Raw genomic sequence first — 5,375 nt, forward strand, 5'->3', positions numbered from 1 at the left:
CACCTAGCAGACACATCTCAGGAAGTGAAGGACATGCCTGGGAAGGATTTCCAGAGAGGATTGACCGAGGGGGAGGGCTCCCTCCCATGCAGGCAGCACCTTCCTCCCAGTGGGTAGTCCAGATATAGAGGGGTCTGGCGAAACATCAGGGTCACCTTGCCTGCCTTTGCTCCCATCCACCACTGCCGTCACACATCAGTTTCTTTGGCCTCCCAGTGTGGACTGAATGCCAACTGCTCTCCCGGGTGATCCCAGGCCTTTAACACTACCTGGGATCAATGTCTGCGGACTGAGCAGTTATCATGTTCTCTGTCCATTTAGCGAGTTGATAGGACTATCCAGTCCCTATGGTGCATACCAATCTAATAAATGCTTTTTTGTGATATACAGTCATTCTATTGGTTCTGACTCTATAGAAAACCATGAATGATACAGTATGTGAAACACACTCCTCCCCCAAAAGATTTTTTTAAATTATTATTTAAAATAAATTAGTTTACCTCATGCATATGGGTGTTTTGCCTGCATATATGTCTGGTACCACACGTGTACCTGGTGCCTGTACAAGTCCAAAGAGGGTATTAAACCCCATGGAACTGGAGTTATAAACAGTTGTAAGCTGTCATGTGGGTGCTGGCAATTTATTTATTTTTTATTTTTTTAGTTTTTACATTGTTCTTTTTTCCTTTTAAGTTTTACTTATTTATTATATGTAAGTACAGCGTAGCTGTCTTCAGACACTCCAGAAGAGGGTATCAAATTTCGTTATGGATGGTTGTGAGCCACCATGTGGTTGCTGGGATTTGAACTCCGGACCTTCGGAAGAGCAGTTGGCGCTCTTAACCACTGAGCCATCTCGCCAGCCCAAGGGTGCTGGCAATTTAAACCTGGATCCTCTATAAGAACAACAAAATGATCTTAATAACCTAGCCATCTTCCCAGCCCCTCCCCCAACACACACACACCATTTTTTATTTTGAGACATGGTCTCACTATGTATCTTCAGTTGGCCTGGAGCTCAGTATGAGACCCGGTTGGCCTCAAAATCATAGAGATCAGCCAGCCTCTGCTTCTGCAGCACTGGGATTGAAGCTCTGCACCCTGCAGCCAGCCCAAATGGCCATTTCTGAAGTTACAGTTCTTGAAACCATTTTTGCTTGAAATAACATTCTAACTCGGTTCGTTTTGTGATGGGTTCTTCTTTCTTAGGCGCTTTATCCTGGTGGCAGTTACTTTCATCACCACTATGACCAAATGCCTGGTGGATGCCTGTAACAGGAGGAAGGGTTGATTTGAGTTCATGGCTTAATAAGCTTCAGTGTGTCACAGTGGAAAGGGCATGGCAGAGCACAGACCCCAACGGCCAGGAAGCAGAGAGAGGATGCCAGCTTCCTTCTTCTTTCTCTTAGTCTGTCCAGGCTCCCACACACATTCAGGACAGGTCTTCCCACTGACAAATGGAAACAAAGTCTCAGCCCACAGGTGTGCTTCTAGTCTCATGAGACCTTCTCAATGCCTTCACATTGCCAGTTAAGATTAAAGATCACAAACTTCAGTGTTGTCCTTCCTAGGTAGGTCTTACTCATTCTTCACCCCAAATCCCTAAGCAACCCCGAATATTAGTAGATATAAATGTCTCCTTGCATAGACAGCCATCCTCTAACACAGCGGTTCTCAACCCGTGGCTGTGTGCGATCCCTTTGGCAACCTTATTTCCAAAAATATTTACATTACAATTCATAACGGTAGAAAAATTAGTTATGAAGTAGCAACGAAAATAATGTTATGGTTGGGGGTCACCACCACGTGAGGAATTGCATTAAAGGGTCACAAGATTGGGAAGGTTGAGAAGCGCTGCCCTAAAATCACTCACTCCTGCACTGGCCATCCAGAACTTTCTGGACATCGCTAATGTTAACCACCAGACTTCACTTAGACTATTTTTGGGAGTAAATTCCCAGAAGTAGGGTATCACGGCCCAAGCATAACAATATTGTTCATGGTTCTTACACCTAATCCTCGCAGTATCCAGGAGTAGCGATTGTTTTAATTTCTGCCATTGTCCTGGATGGTGACGTTTCTCCTTGTTTTGATTCATGTTTCTGAGGTGCCTACAGGCTTTCATCCTTCCCAAGCTTTTCTCCACGCAGGGGATTTGTGAGTGCAGATGTTGGGTAACTTCTTCAGGCCTTTCTTTCTTTCTTTCTTTCTTTCTTTCTTTCTTTCTTTCTTTCTTTCTTTCTTTCTTTCTTTCTTTCTTTTTCTTTCCTTCCTTCCTTCCTTCCTTCCTTCCTTCCTTCCTTCCTTCTTTCTTTCTTTCTTTCTTTCTTTCTTTCTTTCTTTCTTTCTTTCTTTCTTTCTTTCTTTCTTTCTTTCCTTCTCTCCCTCTCCCTCTCCCTCTCCCTCTCCCTCTCCCTCTCCCTCTCCCTCTCCCTCTCCCTCTCCCTCTCCCTCTCCCTCTCCCTCTCCCTCTCCCTCTCCCTCTCCCTCTCTCTCTCTCTTGGTTTATTCATTTATTTTATGTATGTGAGTACACTGTCATTCTTTTCAGACACACCAGAAGAGGGCATCGGATCCCATCACAGATGGTTGTGAGCCACCATGTGGTTGTTGAGAATTGAACTCAGGACCTCTGCAAGAGCAGTCAGTGCTCTTAACTGCTGAGCCATCTCTCCAGCTCCAGGCCTTAATTTCTTAAACTAATTTTGGGAAGCTCTTTGTATAACAAAGAGATCAGGCTTCTGTTTGTGGTGATTGCATCTTTGAGCTTCTGTACAACCACACACATTCTGGTCTCTGTTTTTTATTTTGGTTACTTAATTTTTATTGTTTTGTTTTATTTTCATTTTTATTTTTGTAATACAGAAGTTTTAAATTTTCATTTACACAAATCTGTCAGTCTTTTGTGGCTTTTCTCTCTCTCTCTTCTTTGTTTTTACAACAGAGCTTACAAATATATTTCCTTTGCAAAAAGTATTAATTAGTATTTGATTCTGTTTTCCTCTACATTGTCACATGTGTGTTATATATCATTATATATTATATTAAATATATGTAGATGTAATAAATGTTTGGACTAAATGAAACATTTTAGGGTCATGCCATTTTATAATTTGTTATTATTATTATTATTGTTATTGAGAAAGAGTCTCATTGGCCTGAAATTCACTCTGTAGATCAGACTGGCCTCAAACTCATAGAGAGCTGCCTGCCTGGTGCTGAAATTAAAGGCACTTGACACCATGCCCAGCCTGATTCTTTTTTAATTATTTTACTATTGTATTTTATATTTATGGTTATTTTGCCTGAATGTGTCTGTGTACCACTTTTGTTCCTGGTACCTATAGAGGCCAGAAGTGGACATCAAATCTGCAGGGGCTGAAGTTACAGACAGTTGTGAACCACCATGGTGGTGGGGCTAGCAATTAAACCTGAGTCCTCTGGAAGAGCCTGTGCTCTTAATCTCTGATCCATCTCTCTGGTCTCATACTTTTTTTTTTTAAAAGGAAGAATCAACTCTTATCTGTAAGTGTAATGAAATGTTATTAATATTGTCAGGGATTGGTTCTTGACCATGGGATGGGTCTCAATTTGGGTCAGTCATTGGTTGGCCATTCCCTCTGTCTCTGCTCCATCTTTGTTCCTGCACATCTTTGGATTTTGTGAGTAGGTTGCTGTCCTTATCCCTCCACTAGGAGTCTTGCCTGGCTATAGGAGGTGGCCACTTCAGACTCCATATCCCCCATGTCTAGAAGTCTCAGCTGAAGTCACCCCATAGACACTATGGGACATCCCTCTCCCCACCCCTTTACCCCCATCCCAGGTCTCTGGCACATCCTAGAGATGCCCCCTTGCCTGACAATTTCCATTCTTCCCTACTCCCTACACCTGATCCCCTTTCATCTCCCCATCCTCTCTCCCACCCAGTTTTCTCCCTCCGTTCACATCTGATATCTATTTTATTTCCCCTTCTGAGAATGATTCAAGCATCCTTCCTTGGGCCCTCCTTGTTATTTGGCTTCTTTGGGCATGACTGTCTACTGAGAGGCTCCACCCAGCATCTGATGAGAACAGATGCAGAGACCCACAGCCAAACATTAGATGGAGCATAAGGAGTGTTTTGGAAGAGTTGGGGGAAGGATTGGCGAACCAGAAAAGGATAGGGGGGCCACAAGAAGACCAATAGAGTCAACTGACCTGGACTCTTTGGGGTTCTCAGAGACTGAACCACCAACTGAAAAGCTAGCATGCATGGATTGGATCTAAGCTGCCTGCACACAGGTAGCAGATGTGCAGCTTGGTCTTCATGCAGGACCCACAACTGGAGGGAGGACTGTGCCTGACTCTGTTGCCTGCCTGTGTGTTGTGGTGAGTTTTTGGTTGCACTACTTTGATGCTCCTGGGTAGGCCATGCTATCAGTCACCGGCCCAGATTCTCTTGGGTCTGAGGATAAAAGACACACACACACACACACACACACACACACACACACACACACACACACACATTAGCTCATTTACTGGCTCAGTGGCTGGGTTCTTTTGGTTTTTCCAGACAGGGTTTCTCTGTGTAGCCCTGGCTGTCCTGGAACTCACTACGTAGACCAGGCTGGCCTCCACCTCAGAAATTCGCCTACCTCTGCCTCCCAAGTGCTGGGATTAAAGGCATGTGCTACCACTGCCCTGCTGGCTGGGTTCTTCTAAGCCTCTTGTAGCTAGCTTGGCCTTCCCTTTACTCCTAGGTCAACACTTCTAAATCTTCCCTCAGTTTGTTGCCCGGTTACCTTCTGTGAATTCCATTGGTCTTGATGCCCAAGACGCTTTCGGGCTGCCCTTCTCTGGGCTGCTTTCCCTTTCAGCCTACATTTTGGAAGACCTCCACCTGCATCTCCGAGTCTGTTTCTTCTCTCTCCCCCAAGTATCTTGAGTCTCCTCTTCCTGTCTTCTCCTCTCTCCTAGTCTGTGGGAACCTGGAAGTCCTGCCTCTTCCTTCCCTCCCAACCACTGGCTGCTAGATCTTTATTGATTGATCAAGAAATAATTGGGAACAAGGACCTTAGTGTATGGCCACACAGACTCCCCGATCAAAGCATCAGAAACCTTTCCCTACACCCATGGATCCCACTTTCCTAACTGGGCCACCTTGTCTGGCATCAGTGGGAGATTGTGTGCCTAGTCTTGCAGTGATTTGATGTGCCAGGGTGGGGTGATAATGGGGGGGGTGCTTATCAGAGGTGAAGGGAAGGAGTATGTGAGGGGAGACCCAGAAGAGGGGGGCTGTGATTAAGATATAAAGTGAATAAATAATAAATTAATGAAAAAATCAACTCTTAAGGCAGAGGCTATGTAGAGAATTGAGGGGAGAAGCCATCTAC

The sequence above is a fragment of the Mus caroli genome, unplaced genomic scaffold (genome assembly GCF_978045245.1).
Source record: "Mus caroli unplaced genomic scaffold, Mus_caroli_1 scaffold_11, whole genome shotgun sequence".
Lineage (NCBI taxonomy): Eukaryota > Metazoa > Chordata > Mammalia > Rodentia > Muridae > Mus > Mus caroli.